General features: G+C 38.9%; 1 protein-coding gene across 15 annotated transcripts in view; it reads right to left on the reverse strand.

Moving 5' to 3' along the window:
- Nucleotides 1–13884, reverse strand: part of RBFOX1 (RNA binding fox-1 homolog 1) — a 1377247-nt gene that overhangs the window by 1305306 nt on the left and 58057 nt on the right. The gene's annotated exons all lie outside the window — the stretch shown is intronic.

Below are 13884 nucleotides of genomic sequence, written 5' to 3' on the forward strand. Positions count from 1 at the left end.
TCACTGGCCTCTGCTTTCCTCTCCCTCCTAGAAGCCTCTATTATTCTCCCTCCACAGAAGGACTGAACCTATATCCATAATCCACAACTCCTTGCTTGTGAGAGAAGCCACTCTGAGTGTCAATACAAACTCTCTTGGGAGGGGAATCAGACATGGATTAAAAGAGTGCATAGTTACGAAAGATTCACTGAGTTCCATTGATGATTCTCTAATGTACCAATAGCTGCCACAGTGATTAAAGTTGTTTTTTTGCTTTGGTTTTCTGAATTCCTCAACACCATAGCTCTTTCCTAACTGTGAGTTGTAGATGCAGGTGAAAGGTGTAAAGTTGCTTCCTTTCTACCCATACACAACTCACACAGAGATAACTTCAGTAAGCCCACCTAAACCAAGTGCTTTGGCCTGAAAAACCAGGCTGGGGTAAAATGTTTTTCACAGAAGTCTCTGTACTTTTCTAATGCAACCAGACTGGAATAGCAATGATTTGATTTTTTTCAAGATGTTTTCAACTTCTGCAATTCCCATTCGATTCAGGAGAAGCTAAAGATACTTGGTATCTTTTCAAAACAAAGCAAAAACTAATCCCACTCAATTACAATAGTATGGTCTTTTTCTTAGAACCTTTTCATAGAACCTTTCACAGAACTCAGAGGAGTGTGCATAGTTGTACAATAATAGTACAAAATTCATAGAATGATAGAATCATTTAGGTTGGAAAAGACCTTTAAGATCATCAAGTTCAACCATCAACCATGCCCACTAAACCATGTCCTGAAGTGCCTTGTCTTCAGAGGCAAACACAGTTCAAGTGGATTGCGATTCATAAGATAAGGATCAAACCTTCATGCTACCATTCCCAAAGTAACCTTCATCTGTCTTACCTATTCGAACAGTGATGAGTTTACACACATTCAACATATGTACTATATACACCATATTCACCATTGCCAGAGCATAACACTTCATAACACCTAAAACCAAACTATTTTGCTTTCTTTATGGCAACATGGAGATCAAAATATTACTCAAATATGCAGTCTAAGTAAACAGGAAATTTAATGGAAGTGTCATAAATGACAGCCAGGTTTTGAATTCCTGTTGAAAAGAACACCAACACGCATTTATTATTACATGTGTCTTTAAAAATTTCTTCCAATACTTTAACCATATGCAGCCATTGACAAACTGGGATGCGTTTTAATACGTTCTGAGTGATTTTGAACAACCTAAATCATTCTTAGCTGCAAAGAAACTGTTTGCATGTCAACACAAAGAAAGCCTACAGCTAGTTAAAGTAGGTTATGAGACTATGATACTCATTATATCATCATTGTAACAGCTACATTAGGTTAAAGAAATCTGTACTGCACATGGAAACTTTAGTGTGCAAGACCTCAATTCCTAGTTTTTCAAAAAGCCTTTTAGGAGCTCTGAAAAAGGCAGAGCAGGTTAAGAGAGGACACAGAGCAAAGATATCAGAGAAAGAAGCATGCTTTGTTCTGTATCCCAAGCATTTGACCACTGAGACAGTGGTGTAAAACCAGCAGTGTAAACCCTTCCTCAATCCATTTCAAGAATCATATGTGTAAGAAGAGGTACACAATTCTTCCCTTTCTCACCAGAAGTACCAAGAATCAGTGAAACGGGTTCTGTAATTTTAAAATGTGGGCAACAAACTGATGAAGAAGAAGAAATCATTAAACTAGAGGTTTGACTGAAAAAAAACAGAGACGTATAGCATACATGAAGCCCTGATTCAACTATTTTATTTTCAGGTTTTGTATTCCAGGAAGCAGATATGTATTCTACTAGAGGCTGAATACCACCAGTGCCTCAGCAGTAATCTGCAGAAGACTATTTAAGCAGCCTATGCTCTGTATGAAACAGTTTCAAATGACAAGTATTTCATAGAATCATAGAATCATTTCGGTTGGAAAAGACCTTCAAGATCATCAAGTCCAACCATTTCCATATGGGATGGAGATATAAAGGCACTGGGACAAAAAGATTTGCTAAACAGTGTGTATGGAAAACTCTGGTCAGTCACCTCTAGGTCCCCCAAAATATAATATGTTCAGATTCCATTGTAATAAAGATCACACATTATCAATATATGTGGTTTAAATGTTTTCACTGAAAATTCTCTGGTAAAAAAAGCTCTATTTTACAAAACAAAGACACAATTTGATTAATTTTTCTATAATCTTCAACAGACAAGTACCAGCAGGGCATGATACTATTTGTACTATAGGCATGCCTCAGAGCATTTTATAGATGTGCCTAGAACAGCATATGCATTTTTAAGATACAGTATACTCACACATACACAGATAGTAGAAGCCAGATTTAATCAATTTAGACCATCTTGAAAAAAGAAAAAACCCCAAACCTTCTTACTTTCCTTTTCTTTTTTTCAGACATAAACCAACACTGCTGTGAAAGAACAAGGCAATTCATATTAAACTGTAGGAATCAAGTCAAAACTATTTAATGAAACAGGGTTTCTGTGAAAGTGAAAATAATAATTATTATTGCTTTTATTTGTCACCATTTTTAGCAAGATGGGCAGTAATCAAACATTTGCAGAAAAAGAACCACGTTGCAATAGAAAAAGGATCTAGTGGACATTTTTTCTACCTTTTCTGTCTACATAGATCACCCTTTATTCTGTGCCCAAACTCTCAGATGCGTGATCCTCTCTATGACAGCTCCAGAAACTGCTAAAAAAAAATAATCAACCCCACCAAAAAAACAACCCACAGAGGTTACTGTCTTCTAATGCAAACATTACAATGACGAAAACAAGAGCTAATTTGGCTAATCATAGCTCGCCAGCTCTCTCACGACTGCGTCATGTTCTGCAGCTTGACAAACCTTTTCTTTTAAGCTGTGGTTCTTTCCCTGCCATGATTTTGAAAATTGCAACAGCAATACCATTTGCCACAGCCTAACAATTTTAGCAACAACAATAAAAAACAATCCTGGAAAAAGAATAGGAGGTTTCAGCTGTACCACACTGAGACTTTTCAGAGCAGAGATGCTGTAAGAACAAGTACAGCTAAATTATTATGCAGTCTCCTAAAGTATCATGCTTCTCCAGTGATTCCAGGTAATCATATTAACAGCTTGAAACATTATGTAATGACATCATTCAAACACATTGCTCCCAAAGGTTTGATATTAGATCAGAGAATTACCATTCATCATACATTTGTGACAAATCTAATAGTATGAAATGATTTGTTACACAACACAGCTTATATTAGTTTCTCCCCTAACAGAAAACGTCTTCTGTTAGCTCAAGCAACTAATCTTGCCTGGAGCTAAGATGATGTACAGTAACCCTTAATCTGATCTCTGAATTAAGAGAAGGACTTTACCTGAGGTCAAGAATGGGCTACTTCAGTAGCCTTTCAGTGTTTGATGTATGGGCTGTATTTTTCAAAACTGTTTAAGAGCTTCAGGAACAGAAGTCTTAAAAGTTAATAGAATTTAGGGATTGATAGTGCATATTCTAAAAACAAATATTGGCTGCTTTTTCAGTTAAAAAAAAAAAAAAAAAAAAGAAAGAAAACAAAAACCAAAACCTGACATACAGCCCATGGATGCTTTAATATCCAGAGCAAGAAACACAAGAAACACGTGTGCATCATTAAGTAGGCTGTATAAGCACTGGAAAGCCATGTCTTGCAGGTAGCTATTCAGAAGATGAATTGAAATCAAAATCACAGAAGCATCCAGACTGCCAAAGGGAATATGACATGCTGAAGATCCACTAAAATACAGTTCTTGTGTTTGCACCTGCACTAAAGAGAGGCTAACTTCTGTAGGTTTGGTGGAATTCAAAATTGCTGTAAGCAAAAATTAAGTGCCAAAAATTCCAGAACATATACTCCTCAGGTGTGCAGCACAGACAAATGTTCTGTCCAAAGGTACAAAATAACAAAATCTCAAGAGTAATTAGAGCATGGACAATTCTTACACCTCTCAAAGATTGGGAATGTACCTCTTCAAAATTATATTCTTATGTAAACATTAAGTATATAAATACCTGTCCTAAGAAATTTTTTTTGTCCTGGAGGGAAATATTTTACTATCCCCCTTCTGTCACCATACATGGACAAAATGTAGATGTTCATTCATACTTAGACAAAATATCTGAAGAAAAAGTTGAAAATGGAAAATAAACCTGCTGGTGTTACTTTTCAGTTTCTGGTGTTACTTTTCCATTTCCAGTGTTACTTTTCAAGTTAAGTCATTATTGGTTCTTTTTTCTAATTCCATGCTTGTTGGAGAAACCAGTTTTGTTTGGGTTTTTTCTATCGTTAATTTTTCCTTTGCTGACTTTCTTCTTCTTGGCCCTTATTCTCAGGAATCTCCGTCTAATCTATTTTACAATACTTCTTATGACTAGTGATTACTTTTCATGAGTTCTGTGTTTTTCTTTCATGCATCACTCATGCCTATAAAATGAAGATGTGTGTATTTAAGTGAAAGAGAGGCAAGGACATACAGAAGACTTATACAGCCATTTGACCATATGCTTCATTAATTGCCTCAGAAGCGACCTCATCCCTCTGGTTTTATTTGAGCTGTTGCCTCCTTGAGGAGGGAGGCTTTTCCTTTTTGTTTTGTGGCATGCTCAGGGCTATTCAGAAATGTCACCTGACAAAAGGAAAAAAAAAGCCCACTGAAATGCAAATTATGACGCTTTTTGAAAGCTGCAAAGAAATGATGATACTTTACCTCAAACTGTCAGATGCATCTTCCAAAACCCCTCATTGCTATGTAATGTATTACCATAGCAACTTGTCTCTCCGCTGATATAGTACTCCCTATGGGCAGGCTGTACTTTGTCAACGCTGCTGCTTCTCTGATGATGCAAAGAACACTGAGCATTTAAATAGCAAATCATTAAAGCAATGTTTCCCCAGTGACCATACTGAATCACAGAAGGAATGGATACCAAAATTATGGTATCCATAATCCATAAAGGGGAAAGGGAGAACAGTGAGAAGAGCTTGCAGCACTTGGTGTAGGAGGAAAATAAATGTGATGGAAAATAATAAACAAAGCAGGAGAACAACATCTAATGCTTGATTTCCTTAAGAAAAGCAGAACACAGCATCGCTATGTTGTAGAGCATGATTTTATAAATCCTGCCACTGATACACTTCCTTCACCAGTCCTCTGCCCCCAGTTTTGCTCTAGGTAATGCAAATCTTGATTAATATTTATCTGCTCAATGACAGCTGTCACCTAAATGGCCAACCACCATATCTGTAACTTCAAGCATCTGGCTACATATTTTGCTAGGCATGAAAAGAAGATGATTTAAAAAAAAAATCTCATTTTTCCTCTTTTGCCTTTTATATTTCTTAATCTTCCATCTTCTTATCTATGCACATGAAACTTTACATCAGGTGATTTCAGCATCCTGGCCCACCAAACACAAATCAATTATCCCTCAAGAGAGAAACTCTGTTTCTCATACAGTACAAATACATACTCTTCATATATTTTGCACGCATGTTGCCTCAATATGCCCTATCCAACATGTAGAGAACCGAGACTCAGAAGTGTTACAATGCTTCTCCCACAATACACAAGGAATCAGTGGCAAAGGTGGGAAAAAAAATCCAGTTTTCCTAATTCACACTATTTCCCTTGTAAAGTAATAATTGAAATCACACAGCCTGGCAAATTAAAAATCCCTATTAAGGGGATTTTAGATATCTATTGTCTATATGATACAGACATGTTTGAAATGTTTTGTCTTGTGTTTCTACATAATTGCAGAATCCAAGGCTCATTCTCAAAAAGGTTTTATTTTTAATAACTACAAAATGCTACCCTATGCTTAGGATTATGCACAGTTTTAGTCATTTATACAGTTTTGAAAATATACACCATTCATCTGGAATGGGTAGTTCTGTATGCAGCAGAGTCAGAATAAGCTTTTTCATCCTCCTAAGCTGCAGGTACCTCCTCCCACACTCCCTGTGCACTTAACATGGAAATAAAGCACATCAGGAAGTTGTCTCCACTTTCATATGGTGACACTGTTAAGCATACCTAACAAAGTTGTTGCAGCTGTAGCACACTTGATCTAATGAACCTTGGCTATGGTAAGGGCAGCATGCGATGCTGCATGTACGTTGCATGAAAGTCAATCTGTGCTCTCAATTTTTCCTGACCTACTAGGGAAAACAAATGTGAATAAAAACTTTGCAAGGAAAATCACTTTCTAGTATCTATAGTTCACATGTGTACCTAAGATCAGACAGAATGCTGTTTTATTAATAATATGAGGGCCTTTCTCTTTTATAATCAAGCGTTCAGACTGTTCTTTGTCACTGTAAAAGGCTGCTGCAGGTTTAATACAGTGAGGATTCCTTGAATAATAGTGGTTCTGCTCTACCAGTCCAAATTTGCCTTACCCCCTTTTGCTTGCTTTCATTCTTACAAAGCTTGCTTTGCAGAAAACCACTCATTTCCTCTTTATTTACTTAGAAATAAAAATCTACCTAAGCTGGGTGCAGAACACCTCAAGAAAGAAATTCGGCACACAAACCAGAGGAACCAGAGGAAAGCAAATGTCACTCCTATCATTCAAAACGGACAAGCAGGAAGACCCAGGGAATTACAGGCTGGCCAGCCTCACCTCAGCACCTGGGAAGACGATAGAGCAAATGATCCTGAAAACATTTCCAGGCATGTGAAAGACAAGAAGGACATCAGCAGTAGTCAGCATGGATTGACCAAGGGAAAGTCATGCTTGACCAACCTGAGAACCTTCTACAATGAAAGACTAGCTTGGTAGACAAGGGCAGAGCAGTGGATATTGCCTATCTTAACTTCAAGAACACTTTGGCACCATCTCCCCATCAGATCCTCATAGAGAAGCTGTTGAAATATGGCCTGGATGAGCAGACCATAAGGCAGGTTTAAAACTGGCTGAACATCCGAGTCCAGGGGGTGGTCATCAGTGGCACTAAGTCTAGTCAGATGCCAGTAACTAGGGGTATAGCCCAGGGGTCAATACTGGGTCCGATCCTGTTTAACAACTTCATTAATGATCTGGATACTGGGGCAGAAGGTACCCTCAAGCATGTTTGCCAAGGACACAAAACTGGGAGGAGTGGCTGATACACCAGTGCATCACGCTGCCATCCAGAGGGACCTGGACAGGCTGGACAAATGGCCTAACAGGAACCTCATGAAGTTCAATACTTTTTTTACTGTGAAGGTGACCAAGCACTGGAACTGGTTGCCCAGGGAGGCTGTAGAAACTCAGTCCCTGGATGTATTCAAAAGCCATCTAGACATGGTCCTGGGCAACTGGCTGTCAGTGGCCCTGCCTGAGCGGGGGGGTTGGACAAGATGACCTCAAGAGGTTTCTTCCAACCTCAACAATTCTGCTATTTGCCAGGCTACACAGACATTTCAGAATTCCATTTATTGCCTCTTAGGAAATCTTCCATCCCTAGCTCTGTCAAGGTCTGAATCCTGAGGTACCATGCTAATTTTGTTGCTATTGTAATAGCATTCTGTGTACTTCACTTTGTATCAGCCTGTATGGGTCCTTCATGAACACTAATCTGCCTCAATTTTATAAATGCCTTTTGTCAAAAATCCTGTCAGCTTTAGGTTCTTTTCCTTTTGCTCTTTCACCCTGCACTAAGCACAGAATGTCACGACATTAAGTCACTTTTTCTAGAAAATATCCGCTAGGCAATTAATATTGAACTTCTTCAAATGCTGAGCCCTGTGTGAATGACATTTTGCTTGTTTTACCAATTCCCATGTTGTGGAAAGACAGCTCATGTGTATAGTACAGGAGTCAAGGGATTTATAAATCCATTTGCTTTGCTATCTGGAAAGACAAAGTCTTAAAATATTATGAGCTTCAATTAAAATACAGAGGAGGGCAACAGGCTAAAGCATGACTGTAAGAGTAGCAGAGCTGAATGCTGACAGAAACAGGGATGGAGTGTTGGAATTCAAAGCAACTCCTGTAACTAATAAATGCAGTCAAAGGCATATTCCCTTCAGAGCAGTTCATTAAGTTCAGTCAGTTATTGCTACCTGTCATCTTATGCAGAAGTCAGAAATTACTTCTTTGTTTATGGGCTGGGTTTATGTTAAAGAATTTAACAATACCTGACAGAGAACATTCCCTTCCAGAAAGGTCAGTTTGTAAGCAGCATACATTGAATACAGTATAGGCACATATCCAATACAAATATACTCCAGAGACACCTTAGGCAGTAACTTGGACTTCCAACTTAGAAGCTTTTTCAATTAAAGCTCTTTTCAGCTGTTGCAAGCTATTACATGACCTTCACCTAGTCAACCATGTTCTCTTCCCCTATTTTACGCAGTCATAAAAAGGAGTTCAGTTCTGACCTACTGCACAGTTTCTGTGTTCTTCCTTAGGCTGTGGGCAGTAAGGTTTATGGATCACAGAGGCCTGCAGAGATGGATTGAAATATTTTATTATAGCCATTACCACTGAACAATCCTTATGCTTGAGAAGGAAAAAATTATTTTCCATGTGTCCTGGGTTCGGCTGGGATAGACTTAATTTTCATAAGAAGCTGGGAGGGGACACAGCCAGGACAGCTGACCCAAACTAGCCAAGGGGATATTCAATAACATATGACATTATGCTCAGTATATAAACTGGGGGAGCTGGCTGGGCTGGGGGGATCACGGCTCAGGAACAGGCTGAGCATCAGGTTCCGGATGGTGAGCAATTGCATTGTGCATCATTCGCTTTACATATTTTTTTTTATTAGTAATATTGTTATTATTATTTCTTCACTCATTGTGTTGTCCTATCAAACTGCCCTTATCTCAGCTCATGAGTTGTTTTACCTTTTTCTTCTGATTCTCCCCCCCATCTCACCAGTGGGGGGAAGAGTGAGCGAGCAGCTTAGTGTGGTGCTTAGTTGCTGGCTGGGCCTAAACCACACCACCATGCATGTTTGCAGAAAAGTCCAGCTGCAGGGTATATATACACCGATGTTTTTAGAAGACTGAAGTAATTCAGGAAGAAAAAAGAAGGCCTAGAACCTCAGAGAAGCACTACATCATCCAAAGAATGACACTACTACATCTCATCCTGAATACAAAGCCATCTACACATGGTAGTGTTCGTCAAAAGCATCCAGATGAAAAGCAACAGAAGTTTGTTCTATTTCAACTGCACACTTTTACCTAATGATACATGGAAACATGACATCCTTATGTACTACCATAGATAATATTATCTTGACTGTAACCCACTGGGGACAGAACCCATTTCCTATATTCACAGAGGTCATCATTGTGATTCCAGTCCTTACTTAATGGAAAATATACTACCATGTCAGGATGGGTAAATGGAAGTAAAACACCCATCTACAAAGGTGACTTCGAAAAAGTTGAAATCCCTCTGCTGATTCCTAGCCCTAGTTCTAACTACAAGACCTTTCTTCCTTGTAATCATGTACTGTATCATTACTGTTGTGTCCACTTTTTATTAATTTCTGTTATAAGTCTCATGTCAATATTTTTCCCCATGGAAGATGAACACAAAGTGGACAAGAAGCATCCTGTCCAGAAAACACCTTTTATGGCAAACTGCACCTTGCTCCATGACGTGTACGTCACTGCTTTCAGCGGGAAACACTCAGTGAGGGAAAGGGAAAATGTGAACACAAGACTATTTTTGGTCAGAGCAAAACATTTCTTGAAAAATCAGAAAAATGCATTTGGCAAAAAAGCAGGCAAGAGAAATACAGTCACAATAAGCAATTGTGACTATTGTAACTACATTAGCCTGAAGGGAAAAGAAAGGAGGGTAAAACACTTCATTGTTTAAGTGACTTATTTCCAAATTTCTAAAGATTTTTCTTCCCCTCTTTTTAACAACAGAGGGACAGGAAGAAGGCACAGCAGCTTATCTTACACAGCCCTGCTCTGATTTCCAGACTACTCAAGATCTTGAGTCCTCAGTCAGCAGTGGCAAAGTCTGTACATCTCCCCAGTTCATAGTCATTATTTTTTAAAATAAAGTATAATGACTTTAAAGGGTAGAAAAGCCATTCCAAAACGTCCTGTTGCTCATCAAATCATGAACTCTCCAGCTAAGGGAAAGGTGCAGTACCAGGTTCATATCCTACAATGATGCAGGTAGAGTTAGTAATTATAACCAGACCTTCCCTCACAGCTGCTCCTTGCACAAATACCTCCCCCTCCTTTGCGTACTGCACTACAGGATTAGAGGATCCACCATCTTGTCAGACTGTGGATAACACCAAATCCCTTTGCCTGCAAAGATGGAAGTCCAGTACACCCCAAGCCTTTTTTAAAGGGCAACTGCCTGAAATGGTGGAGGTGAGGGGGGCAGGAAGGGGCAGGGAGGGAAACAGGAACAGAAATCTATTTTCAGTTAAAACAATTCAGTAGACAATCTAATATTATCAAAAGCTATAACTTTGTTGTCAGTCTAACCTATTCCCCTCCTTCTGTCTCCAGTTTTCTGAATGATCTTCACACATTGAACTAAATTAACCATCTGCATGGCTCTAATTTTGCTCCATTGCTGAAAGAAATACAAATAATTTACTTTCACTGAAAAATATCTACTTTCAGAAAGCAGGTAGGGACTGCAGTTTAGAAGAACATTGCTGTAAGGTGGCATTTAATACCCTCTTCACTGTATTTACTCATGCTGCACTAACTCACTCATGCAATAATGCCAAATGATGGGATGCAATGACAGAACATGCTCCTCCTGCTTAATACTAAGGGAGAAAGAGGATGCTTATTCTCGGTACAGGAGATCCAAATTCAAATCTGTAAATGGTCCCTTGTTTTAATGATTCTTTCTGTTCTATCTTTCCTTGTCAGTGCAGCAGAGGAACAGTATTTGTGATAATGATTCATTCTCCTTTTTCTGATCTGCTATCTTGTGACTGAATTAAATTATGGGAATTACATATTTTCACTTTAAGAGCTGTGTAGACATCACTGATGTCAGAATACCTAAACTTTCATACTTATAGATGATTAAGTGTTTTATTTCATTGCTCAATTTGAAAAGGTTAAATCCAGTCATCTTTCCATATCTCAGTTGTATTGCTCCATTTGAGAAAAATACCAGCTCCTTCTCCATTAAACACTCAGGAGTCCTGCGCTATAAAATCCAAATACTCAACTCTGTGCTAAAGCATTCAAAACCAAGTCTTTGTACAGCATGATAAACAACTAACAGATTAGAAATCACGAGAATAAATAGGAGGTCCTGTTATCTGCCTAAGATGACTATCTTTTTGTTACTTCAGGAGACCCATAGAAACCAGGGACTACCCCTTCATAGCAGACATAAGTGCCCTATTCCTCTTCTATCCCCCAAGAGGCTTACTGAAGTGTAGCTGAATCTTAAAGCTTTTACTATTTCCTCCTATCCTATGTAGTCCCTAGTACGGAATACACAACTAAGGCAAAGGACATGACCAGAGTTGCACTGTGGTATGGCATCTCCAGGACTCTGGAAAGGATCTAAAAGCAAGGGGTAGTTAAGTACAATTTAGAGCAAGATCAAAACTATTCTCAGCTTGACCAAGGACTGAAGCAGACTCTGGACAAGGCAGGAAAGTACATAATAGTAGTTGGGTATCACCTCTCTTCTCCATATCTGGTCCTTGACTGGGTACAGCTGAGCTGAAGGAGGCAATTGGAACCAGAAACTTTAGAAAATGAAACAAATACTAGCTGTATTTCTGTCACCAAGGAGCATCAACTTTGGATTTGAGAATGAAGCCAGGTTCTCTGGCCCATGTGTCCATCATCAGTGCTAACTGCCCAATTCAGACTTAACACCACTGTACGGGGTTTTGCACATTGAGCAGAAAGACCCTGCTCAGCCTCAGAGTAGTTCTACAGTTTCATCAGTACTATAGGAACAAACAGGGTTAAAACTTTTTTGGTTTCCAATGAAGAAAACAGTGATGTGAGATACGCCCAGTGATCTGCTCTTTCAAATGTGTTTATGATTAGGAAAACTGACAATATAAAAATTCATGACAACACAGAATGTCATAAGAGACAGCTGAGATTCTAAAACAGCCGGTAGATATCTTATCAATTCCTCTGTCATCTTTACTACGGATAAGGAGGTGCCTAAATTTGAGCTCTAAAAACCACCATGGACACAAACCTTAAGGATGTGCAGGAAGAAATTTACAACTCAAAATAACTCCCCTTACTTAAAGGAAGATTTTACTAACCTGTTACAGAAGGCTTGTTATAGTGTACTGTTTTCAGTAAAAAAAATAAATAAAGGAAAAAGAGAAGAGTTTTTTCTCACCATGAAGGAAAGAAGGGATAAATCAGCTTTGAGCAACTTTGGACCTCATATTCTGGACTTTTATAAGAGCAGGTAAGGTCTTCAGCATAAAGTAAAGCAGGGGAAAAAAAACCCAACTGCTAAATTCAAGCGCATTTCCCTTTCAGGACTGCTCGACGGTTGTTCTGCTACCTACAGCAGCTGCCAAGGCACACAGCTATAAACAGTACAAAGGATTCATGCGTTCTTGCTGTCTCTGCTGAGGGTACAGTCTGAGTCACTTAGGACAGCCTCCGGCTAGATACTGCCTGCACTCAAGGATGTCCTCCCCCAGCCTATTAAATGGCCTTTATAGCAGCTTTAAAGGCTACAATAGAAGGGAAAATCCCTCCCAAAGGTATACTGCACCGTAAAAATCACTCTATGATTCTTACTTACAAAATGACAGCCATAGCTCTCTGTGTAATTGATGCTTCCTTTAAAACCACCTTGAAGAAACAACTGAGTTCTGTGGGCAGACTACACTGGAGCAAGGCTTTCTGAGCATTTGTTGGATTCAGGTCAGGAACTAGTGAGCAAAATTCTACAAACTCTGCTAGGCAGAAGGTCAACAAGACGATCACATATAATAGTCCTTTCTGGCTTTAAAAGTTTATGAACAGCAATCCTTTATAATTCATCTTGCGTATCCCTAATTACCTTTATTAATAAACAGCAGAGTTTGGGCCAAAATATTCACATTCATTCTTATGATTTATAAAATACTGAAGTAAGTTACAGTCCCTGTAGGCAGGAATTTGAAATGCCAGACGTTTGAGTGAACATTACACATCTTTATGAGTTCAAGTTTGTTACATGCTTTGATTTATATGGAGTAGGTTATATTCTGCAGCACTGTAAACTTTATAAGTTGATAGAAATAGCATTGCTGAGCCTCCTTCTCTCCCAGCAAGGCATTTATAGCTAGATTTCATAGCAGTGTAAGGCTTTTTTGGTATGCATACAAGATTTTACTCTTGTCTCACTCTCCATTTGTCTCTATGTCTCACTACTAATAGGTGACCCAGACTCGTGGGTATCATAGAAGAAATCAATGAGCAGAGATAGGACAACAACTTTCTGGTGGCTACAGACCACGGTTCAAACCCTCAACCCCAAGCTCACCTCCATTTTGCACCAGGCTGGTGTTCCTGAGTCAGAGTAAAGAAGTGGGATAGTTCCAAAACCCAGAAGTGCCAGTAAGGTTTCTTCAGTTCAGCTCTCATGTCTTTAGCAAATACTTTCTAAGAAGATTAGAAGAAAAGAAAAAAAAAAAATCTATCTGATGTGATTTTTACCAAGTAATACATTTTCCTGTGGGCAGAGATATCGCAGTGCCACTCAAGCTAAGATGCCAGGATTCAGCATCCATGCAGTGTCACAACCATCTAATAAAAAAGTAGCATAAATTAAAGCTGTCAAGTAGAATTCTGCCAATATTCAAGGCATCACACCTACAGCTCTGTCCCTAGGAGGGGACCAGCCTTCCAAGGCAACAGAAGTGCTCA

Source organism: Harpia harpyja, chromosome 21 (genome assembly GCF_026419915.1).
Source record: "Harpia harpyja isolate bHarHar1 chromosome 21, bHarHar1 primary haplotype, whole genome shotgun sequence".
NCBI lineage: Eukaryota > Metazoa > Chordata > Aves > Accipitriformes > Accipitridae > Harpia > Harpia harpyja.